This window comes from Vulpes lagopus, chromosome 19 (assembly GCF_018345385.1).
Source record: "Vulpes lagopus strain Blue_001 chromosome 19, ASM1834538v1, whole genome shotgun sequence".
Taxonomy (NCBI): domain Eukaryota; kingdom Metazoa; phylum Chordata; class Mammalia; order Carnivora; family Canidae; genus Vulpes; species Vulpes lagopus.
Window position 1 is genome coordinate 33139339 of NC_054842.1, and position 17279 is coordinate 33156617.

Below are 17279 nucleotides of genomic sequence, written 5' to 3' on the forward strand. Positions count from 1 at the left end.
AGATGACCATACATTTCAGGGTCCACTTCTGGGTTCTCTATTCTGTTCCATTGATCTATGTGTCTGTTTTTGTGCCAGTACCACACTGTCTTGATGACCACAGCTTTGTAGTACAACCTGAAATCTGGCATTGTGATGCCCCCAGCTATGGTTTTCTTTTTTAAAATTCCCCTGGCTATTCGGGGTCTTTTCTGATTCCACACAAATCTTAAAATAATTTGTTCTAACTCTCTGAAGAAAGTCCATGGTATTTTGATAAGGATTGCATTAAACGTGTAAATTGCCCTGGGTAACATTGACATTTTCACAATATTAATTCTGCCAATCCATGAGCATGGAATATTTTTCCATCTCTTTGTGTCTTCCTCAATTTCTTTCAGAAGTGTTCTATAGTTTTTAGGGTATAGATCTTTTACCTCTTTGGTTAGGTTTATTCCTAGGTATTTTATGCTTTTGGGTGCAATTGTAAATGGGATTGACTCCTTAATTTCTCTTTCTTCAGTCTCATTGTTAGTGTATAGAAATGCCATTGATTTCTGGGCATTGATTTTGTATCCTGCCACGCTACCAAATTGCTGTATGAGTTCTAGCAATCTTGGGGTGGAGGCTTTTGGGTTTTCTATGTAGAGTATCATGTCATCGGCGAAGAGGGAGAGTTTGACTTCTTCTTTGCCAATTTGAATGCCTTTAATGTCTTTTTGTTGTCTGATTGCTGAGGCGAGGACTTCAAGAACTATGTTGAACAGCAGTGGTGAGAGTGGACATCCCTGTCTTGTTCCTGATCTTAGGGGAAAGGCTCCCAGTGCTTCCCCATTGAGAATGATATTTGCTGTGGGCTTTTCGTAAATGGCTTTTAAGATGTCGAGGAAAGTTCCCTCTATCCCAACACTCTGAAGGGTTTTGATCAGGAATGGATGCTGTATTTTGTCAAATGCTTTCTCTGCATCCAATGAGAGGATCATATGGTTCTTGGTTTTTCTCTTGCTGATATGATGAATCACATTGATGGTTTTACGAGTGTTGAACCAGCCTTGTGTCCCAGGGATAAATCCTACTTGGTCATGGTGAATAATTTTCTTAATGTGTTGTTGGATCCTATTGGCTAGTATCTTGTTGAGAATTTTTGCATCCATGTTCATCAGGGATATTGGTCTGTAATTCTCCTTTTTGGTGGGGTCTTTGTCTGGTTTCGGAATTAAGGTGATGCTGGCCTCATAGAACGAATTTGGCAGTACTCCATCTCTTTCTATCTTTCCAAACAGCTTTAGTAGAATAGGTATGATTTCTTCTTTAAACGTTTGGTAGAATTCCCCTGGGAAGCCATCTGGCCCTGGAGTCTTGTGTCTCGGGAGGTTTTTGATGACTGCTTCAATTTCCTCCCTGGTTATTGGCCTGCTCAGGTTTTCTATTTCTTCCTGCTCCAGTTTTGGTAGTTTGTGGCTTTCCAGGAATGCGTCCATTTCTTCTAGATTTCCTAATTTATTGGCGTACAGCTGTTCATAATATGTTTTTAAAATCGTTTGTATTTCCTTGGTGTTGGTAGTGATGTCCCCTTTCTCATTCATGATTTTATTAATTTGAGTCTTCTCTCTCTTCTTTTTAATAAGGTTGGCTAATGGTTTATCTATCTTATTAATTCTTTCAAAGAACCAACTCCTGGTTCTGTTGGTCTGTTCCACAGTTCTTTTGGTCTCGATATCATTGAGTTCTGCTCGAATTTTAATTAACTGTCTTCTGCTGGGGGTGGGGTCTATTTGTTGCTTTTTCTCTAGTTCCTTTATGTGTAAGGTGAGCTTTTGAATTTGAGATCTTTCCGGTTTTTGAATGGATGCTTGTATTGCGATGTATTTCCCCCTCAGGACTGCTTTTGCTGCATCCCAAAGATTTTGAACGGTTGTATCTTCATTCTCATAGTTTCCATGAATCTTCTCAATTCTTCCTTAATTTCCTGGTTGACCTTTTCATCTTTTAGCAGGATGGTCCTTAACCTCCATGTGTTTGTGGTCCTTCCATACTTCTTGTTGTGATTAAGTTCTAATTTCATGGCATTATGGTCAGAGAATATACAGGGGACTATCCCAATCTTTTGGTATCGGTTGAGACCCGATTTGTGACCCAGTATGTGGTCTATTCTGGAGAAAGTTCCATGTGCACTTGAGAAGAATGTGTATTCAGTTGAGTTTGGATGTAAAGTTCTGTAGATATCTGTGAAATCCATCTGGTCCAGTGTATCATTTAAAGCTCTCGTTTCTTTGGAGATGTTGTGCTTAGAAGACCTATCCAGGGTAGAAAGAGCTAGATTGAAGTCACCAAGTATAAGGGTATTATTATCAAGGTATTTCTTGAGTTTGGTTATTAATTGGTTTAAATATTTGGCAGCTCCCACATTCGGGGCATATATATTGAGGATTGTTAAGTCCTCTTGTTGGATAGATCCTTTGAGTATGAGATAGTGTCCCTCTTCATCTCTCACTATAGTCTTTGGGGTAAATTTTAATTTATCTGATATAAGGATGGCAACCCCTGCTTTCTTTTGAGGACCATTTGAATGGTAAATGGTTCTCCAACCTTTTATTTTCAGGTTGTAGGTGTCCTTCTGTCTAAAATGAGTCTCTTGTAGACAGCAAATAGATGGGTCCTGCTTTTTTATCCAGTCTGAAACCCTGCGCCTTTTGATGGGGTCATTAAGCCCGTTCACGTTCAGAGTTACTATTGATAGATATGAGTTTAGTGTCATCATATCTATTCAGTCCTTGTTTTTGTGGATTGTTCCACTGAACTTCTTCTTAAAGGGGAATTTTAAGAGTCCCCCTTAAAATTTCTTGCAGAGCTGGTTTGGAGGTTACATATTCTTTCAGTTCCTGCCTGTCTTGGAAGCTTTTTATCTCTCCTTCCATTTTGAATGAAAGCCTTGCTGGGTAAAGTATTCTTGGTTGCATGTTCTTTTCATTTAGGACCCTGAATATATCCTGCCAGCCCTTTCTGGCCTGCCAGGTCTCTGTGGAGAGGTCTGCTGTTACCCTAATATTCCTCCCCATAAAAGTCAGGGACTTTTTTTCTCTTGCTGCTTTAAGGATCTTCTCCTTATCTTTGGAATTTGCAAGCTTCACTATTAAATGTCGAGGTGTTGAACGGTTTTTGTTGATTTTAGGGGGGGATCTCTCTATTTCCTGGATCTGAATGCCTGTTTCCCTTCCCAGATTAGGAAAGTTTTCAGCTAGGATTTGTTCAAATACATATTCTGGCCCTCTGTCCCTTTCGGCGCCCTCGGGAACCCCAATTAAACGTAGGTTTTTCTTCCTCAGGCTGTCATTTATTTCCCTTAATCTATCCTCATGGTCTTTTAATTGCTTGTCTCTCTTTTCCTCAGTTTCCCTCTTTGCCATCAACTTGTCTTCTATGTCACTCACTCGTTCTTCCACCTCGTCAAGCCTCGTCGTTAGGACTTCTAGCTTGGATTGCATCTCATTTAATTGATTTTTTAATTTCTGCCTGATTGGATCTAAATTCTGCAGTCATGAAGTCTCTTGAGTCCTTTATGGTTTTTTCTAGAGCCACCAGTAGCTGTAAAATAGTGCTTCTGAATTGGCTTTCTGACATTGAATTGTAATCCATATTTTGTAACTCTGTGGGAGAGTGGGCTGTTTCTGATTCTTTTTTTTGAGGTGAGGTTTTCCTTCTAGTCATTTTGCTCAGTGCAGAGTGGCCAAAAACAAGTTGTATTGGGAAAAGGAGAAAAAGAGAGAGAAGGAAAGAAAAGAGAAAGAAGAAAAGGGGGGGAAAGAGAAGAAAAAGAAAGAAAGGAGAAAAAAGAAAAAAAAGGGGGGTGGGGTGGGGGAAGCAATCAGAAATCAAGAAGAAAGAGAAAAGAAAAAGCACAAAACAAAACAAGCAAACAAAAAAAAACACAGGGGAGTATCTTCCGATTCTGTATACTTCAAGTCCCTTGACTTCCCCTGGAACTGGTCCGTCTCGCTGGTCTTCTGGGGGAGGGGCCTGCTGTGCTGATTCTCAGGTGTTAGCACTTGGGGGAGCTGCTCTGCCCCTGCCTGGTGCAGGGCTCAGTGGGGGTTGTTCACCCCGTGAGGCCCCGGGAGGAAGCCACAGTGGCCGGGGCAGCTCTGAGACCCTGGAGTCAGCTCCCGCAGTAACTCCGGGGCTCTCCGTCTGCAGGGCCTGGAGGCTCCGGGGCGGGGCCGCTGATCTGCTCAGTTCCAGGCAGGAGCGTCCTTGCTGTCCTGGGCCCTCCCGGCCTCTGCCTGTCCCGGGGGAGGCCGGATCCTGGGCTGTGTCCCGGCGCCCTGTGCTCCGGGGCCTGCGCTGTTGGATTCGGGCTCCCGCCCCGCAGCCCCCTCCGCGGAGCCGCCGCCTGAGCCCCTCCGAGCTGTTCCCGGAGCCGCGCAGCCCCCTCCGCGCGGAGCTTCTTCCTCTGCCCGAGCCGCCGCCGCTGAGCTGCTCCCGGAGTCGCGCAGCCCCCTCCGCGGAGCCGCAGCCCGAGCCCCTCCGAGCTGTTCCCGGAGCCGCGCAGCCCCCTCCGCGGAGCCGCCGCCCGAGCCCCTCCGAGCTGCTCCGGGTCCCGCCGAGCGCTGCAGCCCTTAGGGAGCTCGGCGCACTCTCCCGGGGCGCAGTTCCTCTGTTACTGTCCCAGGGAGCCCGAGGGCATCCCCGCCTTTCTGGGGATCCTGCTCCAATTCCCCGGGAGCCCCTTTCCCCCGGGAAGGTTGGTGCAGCTCCTGCTCCTCCGGGCCGGGGCTCTCCTGTCCTGGGGACACTCGCCCCGGCCTCAGCCCGGCTCCTCGCGGGGCCCCTCCCCCTTGGAGGCCTTTTGTTTCTTTATTTCTTTTTTCCCCGTCTTCCTACCTTGATAGAAGCGCGAACTCTTCTCACTGTAGCGTTCCAGCTGGTCTCTCTTTAAATCTCAGGCCGAATTCGTAGATTTTCAGGATGATTGGATGGTTTTCTAGGTAATTTGTTGAGGACAGGTGACTTGGAGACCCTACTCTTCCGCCATCTTGCCCCTCCCCCCCCCCCTGGGGATCCCTTTTAATTTCCATTCATATCACCTAGCTTGTTAACTACTGATAATCAAAGTCCTAGTCCCATGTAGTAGGGTTAGGTTTGTCTTGACCCATTCATGCATAGCACAGGGGAGTAGTAGCAAGGCCATTCCTAAAGAGAAGCACCACCAGAGTAGGTGTACTGAGTCACAGGGCTACCAGCAGAAATGCTTAATGGTCTCTAGTTATCAGTATGAATGTGTCACTTTTCCAATGCCTGGTTGACAAAATGTTCTGAGATGCTTAGGTAATTAACTATGCAGGAAGACGTTTTCTGGGGATTTTGGTGTAGGATAGCTAAGTTTGAAGATCATGGTGACCCAGAGCCCTCCTTGCTGGTGAGCCAGAGATCTACTCGATGTTTCAACTTTTGTAAAAGAACTTGCCCAGCTCTAGTAAAAGCATAATTGAGCCTCTTGTTGGCTGTCTTTCTGAGTGTGTATGTTGGGAGGGAGTGCTGGGTCATGCAGTTCTAGTGGATTGTCTTTTATACTTTGCCTCTCAGTACTAGGCATTTGTGATAGAGGCCAGGAGTGCTAGTCTTATGTTCAAAGCATATATGCTAAACCTTTTTCTTGAGATAAACTGTAAGATTAAGCTGAGCAGGTGTCAGAAACATCCAAGAGGGCTACTTCATTCTAGACAGCATGAATTAAATCAATCCCTCCTTAAACTGGTTATAAAAGGTGACTTTTTTCCTAGTCCACGTCTTGGCCAAGGAAACAGAAATGGTAGCATATTAACAAATTGCCTCCCCCACTTCTTCCTTCTCTTCTTCATTAAGTGCTTCCTCTATGCCAGGCACTACTCTGCTGTTGAGAGACAATGGTAAACAAGGCAACAGGGTCCTTGCTTTTGTGGAGTGTACATTCTATGGCAAGGATAATAATGTGTAAATGATAAAACAGTTGATAGGTGCTATATAGACAGTAAACTGAATAGTGGAGTAGAGAGTAATGAGATGAGCTTGGTCAAAGGTGAGGAACTGAAAAACAGGGAGAAAGCAGTACAAGGTGAGGTCAGTGGGAATGGTAGGCAGATTCTGGAGCTATATTAGGCTATGGTAGAGGAGTTTAGATTTTATTCAAAGTGGAGCATTTTTAAACAGTAGAGCAATTCACCCTGATTTTTGTGATTCTTGTGCTGTTTGGAGAATGATTGGAGTATGGAAAGGCAAGAGTGGAAGCAGAGACCAAGTGGAAGGCCATGATAGTAGGCGAGAGGTGATCATTTGGACCAAGCCTTACCGAATGAGTTTCTTTTCCAGATGGCCTACATTTATGAAGATAGCCATTCCACCTGTATGGACTTCTAAACACCTACCAAGGTACCTGTAAAGTGCCCCAATAAGGTATTCTGGTGTGTGTGTACTGGACTATTGGGTTGTCTGTACGATAAGTAATTAATAGCAAACCCTTGCTGGGCTTCATCTGCAGAATACAGGGATTTCTCAGCCCCACATGTAGAATGTCAGCTGAATAAAGAACTTTGGAAATGTCTCAGGGGTCTCCTCATACCCTTCAGGGTACCCGAGGCCAAATGACAAGTTGATGAGGCAGGCTTGGTGTCTTCCCTGACCTTAGACTTGGGCTTGTCAGCTCAGTCTGACATACAGGTAACCTGTATGACCAGCAGATAGAAAGCAAGTCATTAATAACTTCATTTGTTCTATTACGGCAGATAGCTCTCTGTTTATCCTCAACCCTCCTGCTCTCAAATTTCTGACTCTCTGCTCAACCTCCATATCTGCTTTTGGACTTTTGGTTTGGACTCCTTCTAGATCTCTCTTTGGCTTCTTGCAGTTGAACCTTGCTGTCAGCTTTGCTCTCCCATCTGATCTCCGTATCCTCTTCCCCAGCTCCCCTATCCTCACCCCAACACTTCTATCATGATATATATTTTTTTCCTATCATGATATTGAATGAAAATTCTTCTGCTGAAATTGTAGCCACAGAACCCCACTAGAGGTGGTGATTCAGACTTGTGCCTCAAGGGTATTTATTTGGGTACTACTCTTGAGCCTACAGGACTCCAGCCTTTTACCTGAAACTGTCTTTTAGGGTGACAGCACTTCATGAGGTCTTCCAGTGAGCAAGCTCAGAGAATCATTGGGTCAGTGCAAAAATGAATTAGTGATCTTACTTGTGATAAGACCTCACCTAAGATATGTCAAGGTTGATTATTTAGAGGGTTATCAGTGGAGCCAAGAAATAAGATCCCAAGGTGTATCCAGGATAAAAACTACTAAACAGGGAAGCAGTGGGTTCTGTTGAGGGACACACGTGAGATGTAAAGGAGCACATTTAAAAACTAAAAGTTGTCAGCTCAAAAGAATCTGTATATCCATTTTACCTGGAGATATGTTCGTTGGGTTTTTGCCCTGTTCCCCTGCCCCAGTTGAATTTGAGGGCACTCCATAGCATCAGACAGTTCATACATTAAGAAAATATTGTTGGGATCCCTGGGTGGCGCAGCGGTTTGGCGCCTGCCTTTGGCCCAGGGCGCGATCCTGGAGACCCGGGATCGAATCCCACATCGGGCTCCTGGTACATGGAGCCTGCTTCTCCCTCTGCCTGTGTCTCTGCCTCTCTCTCTCTCTCTCTCTCTGTGTGACTATCATAAATAAATAAAAGTTTTAAAAAAAAAAAAAGAAAATATTGTTGAATCCTCTTTTATGCTGTGCCCTGGCTACATGTGGGGAAGATGAGGATGAGTAAATTGCAGTAGCTTTCTGACTCATCTCTGCTTCATCCCTGATTTATCACCCTGCCACCCAAATCCTATCATTTCCTTCCTGAGAAACTATAGCAGTGTTAGAAATGCCTAATAAATACTCTGTGAAGAAATGGAAATTATTTCAATGTTTCTTCTGTTCAGAGAATTTTTGCAGTGTCTTTGTATTTGTTTTCTCCAAATCAAATCTCATATTTCAGTCTTCTGTTAAGTTAAATTTTTTTTTCTTGCCCTGATATTTGCAGCTCTTCCACATTTAGTCTTCTGCATTTTCCATTTCCCTCCTGTTGATTTAATCTCACAGGTCACTTGTTCTGGAAAAAAAAAAAATTATGCTTTATTTGTGGCATTATGGCATGTCATATATATAATTTTATTTCTGGGTATGATGCGTTTTGTGAATATGCTTTTAATTATGTCTCAGTCAGTTTTATTGTTGAACAAGCTCATTGTCTTAATTATGCTTATAAAGTTTGGTAATATACTTATAGTCTGGCAGTATACTTATTGACTGAAGTTCAGATAGGTAGCATTAATGTTACTCATTGGTTTTATGGGTCTGACTTTAAATTTTACTCCATTAACTTTATCTGTTATGATTTTCTTTTATATGGCTATTTTATGTGTCAGAATATCATCACTCACTAATAAATTTATTAGGTGTTCAAGCTTTCTAAAAAACAAAATCAGAGCTAAAAAACCCTTGAAGTTTTCTATTCAGATTATTACAGTAACTTCAGTGTTCTATATATCTATCTCCTTCCTTCTTTTCTTCCTTTTTTCTCCTTCATGCCTCCTAAGATTTTGAGACAATACTTTTCCTAGAAATTGGGAAATCAGGTTATGACAGGAGCTCAGGTACTGACCAGCCCAGCTCTTTTAGTCTTGATATGGATACTGTATAGGACAGAGGGACTTTAATGTTCAAGAAACCTGGCCCAGATCAGTTTTTCCAGTTTTAACTTCTCTTAGCCTCACTTTCCTCATCTGTGGAATGGAGATAACATTAACCTCAATGTTGGCATAAGAATTAAATTAGATGGGATCCCTGGGTGGCGCAGCGGTTTAGCACCTGCCTTTGGCCCAGGGTGCGATCCTGGAGGCCCGGGATCGAATCCCACGTCGGGCTCCCAGTGCATGGAACCTGCTTCTCCCTCTGCCTATGTCTCTGCCTCTCTCTCTCTCTGTGTGACTATCATAAATAAATAAAAATTAAAAAAAAAATCTATGCCTCTTAAAAAAAAAGAATTAAATTAGATAATGCATTTAAGTGCTCAGCACAACACCTTGCATAGAAGTACTTTAAAAATGATGATGTAAAAAAAAAAATAAATAAAAAAAATAAATAAAAATAAAAATGATGATGTAATAATATTAATCTTCCCTTTGAGAGCCCAGTATAAGAAGGGTCAGTCAACACAGCAGCATGCCTCTGTCCCAACCCTTCACACATTCCTCTCCCCCTCATCTAAGGAATATAAGCCCAAGATAAGAGACTATACCTAGATCTTCCTTTCTTGTACTCCTCATTATCTCTTGTCAATGGTAGCATGAGTTGCTAGAGGTGGTCTTGTGCCCAATATATGACCATTCCCTCAATTCTGTCAGTGGGGGCCTACAGAAGGGTGGTCTTACTCTGAACTCACCAGTAAAGTTTTGGTAAATGATATTCCTTCAGGTATATGGTTATTAAAATATACTTTCATATATTCTAAAGGTTTAAGGTATGACCATCGTAAAAAGTGGCTGAAATGGTAGAAAACAGTGTCAACAAAATTATCATTGTGGACGAAAGGTCAAGAAACTAAGAGGCCAGAATATCATATAGATTATCTATTTGATGTTGAAATCAATTAGAATATAACTGAAATAGCATTGGAGTAACAGTAAGCCAAAAGCTAAACTCATCAAGGAATGATGGGGGAGACTTAAATACCACAATGAAAAAGGATAGTGGGTGGTAGGGAATCCCTGGGTGGCGCATTGGTTTAGCGCCTGCCTTTGGCCCAGGGCGCCATCCTGGAGACCCGGGATCGAATCCCACATCGGGCTCCCGGTGCACGGAGCCTGCTTCTCCCTCTGCTGTGTCTCTGCCTCTCTCTCTCTCTCTCTCTCTCTCTCTCTCTCTCTCTCCCCCCCTCTCTCTCTGTGACTATCATAAATAAATAAACATTAAAAAAAAAAAAAGATAGTGGGTGGTAGAGCCTAAAGATACATGACTCAAAGCAGGGGATTTGGGGAGAGGGCGGAGGGAGAATGCAATAGAAGTTGCAATGAGGAAGCAGAAGGGCGTGGAAGAAAAAAAGAGTCCTCATCTGAAAGGGCTACAGGGAAAGCAGCGTCCTCAGGGGAAAGTCCAGAGCCCAGTTTCGTTTTAAATAAAAAGGCAAAGGAAGTGAAGAAAGCTTCCAAGAAGAGGTCCAGGATAGGAGGCTTTTGCTGCCATCTACCCACGAGTCCCACAAGGCTCAATGGAAGGGTTAGGATTCCAGGAAAGAGGTTAGAGGCTTAGAGTCCAACATCAGTTATTATCATCTGTCCATTACACACATCCTTAATTCTTTTGCCTTTCTCTTACTTCAGCAGGCTTGCCTGGCTAAACTACAGTGCTGATTAAATCCAGTTCTTTGCCTAGTCCATGCCTGTAAAACCATGCTGCTGAGCTTGCATTCAATTAATGATCACAGCTTCAAGGGGACCCATAATGTTGCCTGGCATTCGTGCTAGATTTCCATAGTCATTCTGTTTCATCTCCTCCTAAATAAGTATTGCATGTCTTCAGTCTCCTCATGTCTTCACCATCTCCTCTTCATTCTTTACTTTCAACTGATGACCTTGCTTCCTATTCAGAAAAGAAAGAGCTTTCACAGGCTTTTACCACTCCAGCTGCCCACTACCTGCAGCAGTATTCACATACTCTTTCTCTCCTGTTGCTGTCCAAGAATCAGCCTATCCAAGTGCTTCATAATTCTATCCTATCACTTTTCCCTTTTTCTTAATTATTGTCTTTTACATGATAAAATATGCTTTTCTCCTCTTTTTAAAATAATCCTTGTGGACATCACTGTCTCTTCTAATTTCACTTAAACTTCATGGTAAAACTTGAAGGAGTTGTCTCTACTTTGTTGCTGGCTTTTTCTTCCCATTTCTTTTTTTACCCAAGCCAAACAGATTTCTGCCCCCACAATTCCATCAAAACTGCTCTTCCCAGTTACTAGTGATGTCCACAATGTGTCGTTTCTCAGTTACCTGACTTAACATTCAGGAGCAAAGCTGATCACTCTCTCCTCCTTGAAACACCTTCTTCAGTTGGCTTCTAATATATCACTGTCAAGACAGTACCTCACTTGTAACATATGCAAAAACATGAGCGACCCATGGACCCTCCATCTCTAGCCACTTCTTTTCAGTCTTCTCTGCTGATTCCTCATCACTTCCCCAGACTCTAGATCTGTACTACCCAGTACTGTAGCCACTAGCTATACATCGCTATTTAAATTGAATTTTCAATTATTCATTGGCATTAGCCATATTTCACGTGCTCAGGAGCCACATGTGGATAATGGCTACCTATTGAATGGCACAGATATATAAATATTTCAACATCACAGAAAGTTCCATTGTATAGTACTGCTCTACATGTTTGAGTACCCCAGGGCTCAGCCTTTAGATTTTTCTTTCTATATTCCTATGTAGAAATACAGAATTCTACAGAATCTTAGAGAATATGATTTATTATAAAGTAAATATTTCTATATATTTCTTTCTCTTTTCTTTGTATATTCCCTCCTTTGATCATCTCCTCTGGTCTCAATGCATTAAATATGACTCAAATTTGTATCGGCCCAAATCTCTCCCCTAAAGTCTACACTTGATTATCCCATAGCATTCTGCATATCTTTACCTGAATGTCTAACAGGCATCTCAAAAGTAATATCCCAAACCGGACTACTTACCTAGCCACCACCACTCCCTCTCCTACCAACAAATCAGTTCTTCCTGCAATCGTCCTAGTCTCAACTAATGTCAGTCCTCTTCTTCTAGTTGTTCAAGCAAAAGCAAAGCAACAACAGTTTTTAAAATCAACTCATAAATTCATCTTAACCTCCTCCTTTTCCACAAAGCCCACACATCTGTTCCATTGATTCTTGTTCCAAATTGTATCCAGAATCTATTTCTAATTTTCTCCTGGTCCAAACCAGCATCATGTTTTACCTGGATTTTTCCAGGCATATTTGGCTCCCTTTTTGGTTTCCCTGCTTTCTCTTCTGTCCCTGGTAGTCTGCTTTTATCAGAACAACTAGAAGGATCTTGTTAAAAAGATCAGATCATGTCATTTTTCTGCTCAGAGTTCTTCAGTAGCTTCCTACCTCACCTAGCAAAAGTCAGAGTCTAGTCACAGTGGCATTCTCACTCTTGCTAAAAGTCAAGATGTGTTCCCACCTCAGAGCCTTTGTAGTTGGTGTTTCTTCTCCCTCCTTTCCCCCAATTTATTTCCACACATGTACTTTTTCTCCCATGATGTTGATTTATTGAAGAGACCAGGCCAGCTGTCTTTTAAAATGATCCATATCTTGAATTTCTGTTTCCTCATGATAGTAACATATTTCTCTACTGCCTATATTTCCTACAACTGGACGTTAGATCAAAAAGGTTGGATAAAGTAAATATTTTTGGCAAGAAAACTGTGTAAATGGTACTTTGATCTTCTCATTGCATCATATTGAGAGAAGTATATACTGATTGTCCCACAGTTAGTGATGCTGTGTTTAACTAGCGTGTTAAGGTGGTGACTTTCACATCCCTCCGTTATCGATTTACTTTTTTAAATTTGTGATTAATACAGAATCTGAATGGTGTAATGTTTCTTTTCTTTCTTTTTTTTTTTTTTTTTTAAGATAAAGAGAGAGTGCGCACATGCAAAGGGGAGGGCCAGAGAGAAAAGGAGAGAGAAACCCCAATGGACTGCACACTGAGTGGGAGTCAGATACGTAATCATTCGTGCCACCCAAGTGCCCTGAATGTTATGTTTCTTTAATTCTGTGATTAAGTGTATTTTTTAGCGGTGGAACTCTTTTTTTTTTTTCAAATAAAATATTTTTTGGAGATCCAATATATAAAACAGATGAAAGCAGAGCTATTCTGGTTGCAGTGGGAGATGCCTAGTATTGGCAGCTTCCGAGGGAACTCTGACAAGCCTGCATGAACACGAGGAAATGGAGGCCCAGAGAGGATACACAATGCCTTGAGGCTCATGGCATCTCACAAGAAGGGCTCGCTGTACCCCCTATTCGCACAATTTGGGAGACTCTGTCACTTCCTTGTAAAGCTGTGGCATGTAAAACTTGTGGAAGACCACTAGTTCGGCAACTGGATTTTCCCTGGCAGTCCACCCATTGTTTTAAGTTGTCTGAGTGCTTTCTTTGACATTCTATCTGTTCTGCAGATGTGAAGATTTGAAATTACTTCATTTTTAGTGTGTGTTGGGTTGCAGTCTCTCTCTTTTTTTTTTTTTTTTTTTTTTTGGTTGTTGTTCCCCTTTTGGAAATTTTTCATCCACAAAGAATTCCAGATTCAGACATTATTCATCTTACGTCTGGAACACTAAAATCTCATGAGCTCCCATATGTCTTATCTCTTTCCACCTTTGGAATATTCAGAATGCTGCCCCAGCTAAAGTCCATTTTATCGTTTGCTTCCTGCTTGCTTCCTTTCTGTACCTTACTTTATCAGATAGCCTAATGTGCCTTAGTAGAGAATTGAATAAGTAAATTTGGTATATCCACACAGTGTATATGAGATGTATGATGTAGCTTTTTGTTTTTATGGAAAGATGTTTTCCTATATTAAGTGGAAAAAATAGGTAATAAACTATAATTGTATCACTTCTGTTTCTTAAAAAAAACATATTCACAAAAATCCTCATGTCTGTTTACTTGTATGTGTGTCTAAAGCCAAAAAAGGACAGTTATAAAAATGTTCACATTGATTACCCTCTCTAGGTGTGATGCCCTTTTTTTTTTTACTCTTTGTGTTAATTGCATGCACTCTTTTTGCAGCAGCTATGTTTTATTTCTATAGTCATTATTTTTATAAATATTAAAAATGTTGTTAAAAAAGTAAGCAACAACCTTGATCTGTCAAATCCATATTGCACTGAAGGCAATTCCTGGCCCCTCCCCAGCTTTCTTCCAGCCATGCCAACCTCTGGGATTTTTTCTTGTTCTCTTAGCATCCCATTCAAGCAAAGTTTCCCCCAGTCCATGCTTCTATTTATTTTACTCTATGTTCCTGGTCCTCTTCTAGAATTGCCCACTTGGCTCTGAAGAGCCTCTTTGCTCACTTGTACCAAAATTAGCTTGTCAGAGAAGGAAAGAGAGATGTAAAAATTATGTTCTATAAGGAACTATCACTGGCATGTGACCTTCATCAGGGCCCAGGAGTGCCTCAATAAATACCCACTGAATAAATTGATCTAGTCTTTTTATCTCCTTTCTTTTATTCCATAAGTTCATATAAGACAAGAGCTTTGTTTTTCTGTAATGCCCTGAACATTTAGCATACTTAAATGCATTAATGAACAAAGTCTCTTAAGCTCCATAATTTACTTATTAAAAATGAATTTGAGATCTGTGGTCAACTTTGACTAGAATTTGGACAGGGATGTAGAAAAGCATGGGATTTAAAGATAAAAAACTTACATTCAGATCCTGCTTATAGATTTGTAGTCGTGGGCTAGTCACTTAAGCTTCAGAGCTGCTTTCCCTTTGTAGCCTCACTGATTTCTGTTCTGAGTTCTGCAGAGGCCACCTACCTCATCTGCCTAGCTTTGGTCTGGCTTCACCCAGTGACAGGCCTACCATGTAAATCTGACTTTGTCCCTTTGTTCTCTTCAATCTCTCAAATTGCCTCTACCCCACCCCTTCATCCCTGGTGCCTTGAAGCCTCTCTTCAAACTTGACCTTGAAATAATACCAGACTCCTGGTGACTCCTCACACATCACATGCTCTTCCTGCCTTGCTCCCTTTATCCACAGGGCATTTTTCCCTTTCTTCCTGGAGCCAGCTACTTCTGCTCTGCTCTAGGACTGTGCTTGGCAGTCTTCCTCTCTGGAATACCTTCCTTGATGTAAAGGTTATGTTTCTTCTTTTCCTGTCTACTCCTATTATAAGCTATTTGAGGTGAAAGCACTGAATTCTTAGTTCCCTCATCTTGAAGAGTACCTGGCTCTGAAATTGTGGTTGAATATATGTTCTTCTAAAGTGTCACATGATTTTTATCTGTAGGATGTTATTTGATTTTTATCTGTAGGGTGTGATTTGATAGTGATGTTTTAGAATATATAATAGAGAATGTTTAAAAATTATAAAATGGTAAAACTTTAGCCTGTAAATTTTCCTTTCAGAGACACTACTTGGGAAAATCATTAGCTTTGCAAATTACACGCATTAAAAATTAGTAGCCAGTTCTCCTTGCTTCTTCCTACATCAGCCCTACATCAAATAATAGAAAGTAGCTTTTTAATAAAATATAACTACTTCCTAATTCAAAACAGGAAAAAAATTTTGTTTTTTTCTCACATTTCCTAGACCCAAGCGCCAGCTTTTGTCCCGTTTTTTTTTTTAAGAGAAATTCAAAGGAAGCAACCTAACCAACTTACTGAGCTGCTCAGTACAAAGCAAAGTTGGGATGAGGAGCTCCTGATCCCCCCACCTGGCACTTTTTCTCTCAGCCACATTTCCTTTCCTCCACTGGAGTAAAAATAAAGGTAAATTTTAAAGCACTTTCTAATTCCCAGCTGCTCAATTTAGGCCTGCTGCTGAGATGTTCTTATCTTTTAGTCTAATTATTTCAGGCATTAGCCCTAAATCTAAAGCTTTAATTTGTTCTTTCATATTCATATATACAGTTTCTTTGAGCATCAGAAAAATATTCCCTTCTAAGAGATTTCTTAATTTATTTTCTCACCTGTTTTTGAAGTGAACACAGCAAATAAAATAGTCCAGGTCTCCTTTTTTATCCTGCAAGTAAAGTAGTTCAATGGTATATGTTTTTGTCTGCCTGTAAATTGTTCTCTTGGGATCAATTTCCATACTGAGTCATCCACCAAAGAGTGCCTGTGTTTTCCAGGCAAACTGATAGTTTTATTATTTCTAAATGACTCATTACTTCTGAATCATCACACCTTGTGTACTCTGTTAAAGAAGTTGTTAGGCATTTTTCTATCTTTTTTCCTTTTTTTACCTCTTCACATGTCCCATCTAAGTGACATGGATATACAGCCAATTTTCTTTTGTGTCTGTGATTTCTGTTGCTCATTTTCTTCTTGAACTCTTCAGCAGTTGAGATAAGCAGTGGAAGTTCTGTATCTTATACTCTGCTGCAGATGTTTCCTGAAATAGAACACATAAATAGCAACATAAAAAATATGTGTAACACCCTTCTCTTTTTTCTGTCATTACATGTATGTTGTTTAAGGTTTTAACTTCCCAACTTTCTGTATGAAATTATGGAGAAACGCATATGAAAGAAAAGTATAGCTCTGTTTGTTGGTACATAAAATCTTTGGAATTCAGCCTGTTGGAAGAATGAAATACTTTTCTCCCTTGACTTCTATGTTTTCTGGACTGGTTTTTTTCCTGCCCTCTGTCTCCTTCCTTGCATCCTTCTCCTCCCCCTGCACCATACATGGCAGCCTTCCTCAGAGCTTTCTTTGCCCTTGACCCTTTTCTCACCCTCTGCATGATCAGTTTTCAGTACTTCTGTAGCTTTAACACCACAAAATCTGGTGCTTATTCCCAAGTCTTTATTTCCACTCCTATATCTTCCCTGCCTAGTATATCCATCTGCATGGGAAATACTTTCTGGATTCCCCACGAAAACAACCCATGCTTGAAGCTGCACTTATCTCTCCTATGCCCTTACTCCCCCAGCCTTGGCACACAATAATCACCCCAGCCTCATCTTCACATCTCTCTGGAACCTGTTTTAATTTTAAAAATTTGTCATCAAATACTACATACTCTTTTCTTTTAAGATTTTGTATTTATTTATGAGAGACAGAGGCAGATACATAGGCAGAGGGAGAAGCAAGCTCCCCATGGGGAGCCTGATGTGGGACTCGATCCCGGGACTATCACACCCTGAGCCAAGGGCACAAGCTCAACCGCTGAGCCACCCAGGCATCAAAATATTACATATTCTCATATTAATATGTCATTGCTTGAAAGACTTCTAAAAAATATCAGTTTCCACTCCCAAGTTGGCTTGCTCCTCAGAGATGTGAATTTTTAAAAATTATTTCTTTCATTATTTGCCTCCATATTTATAATGCATATTTTGCATATTCATCATTCATTTATTTTAAACATTATATCTTTCCTTCCTAATATAAGTTTTAGTTCCTTCACCCCCTTTTCACCAAATTAATAAAGTTAAGGATAAAAGTTATGTGGTCATCTTAATAAATACAGAATAAGTATGTGATC

The 17279-nt window shown here is 41.1% G+C and overlaps 1 protein-coding gene across 3 annotated transcripts in view; it reads left to right on the plus strand.

The window, feature by feature from the left end:
• The window catches only part of PPP2R3A (protein phosphatase 2 regulatory subunit B''alpha), a 213279-nt gene that overhangs the window by 22284 nt on the left and 173716 nt on the right, over positions 1-17279 (plus strand). The window lies entirely within an intron of this gene.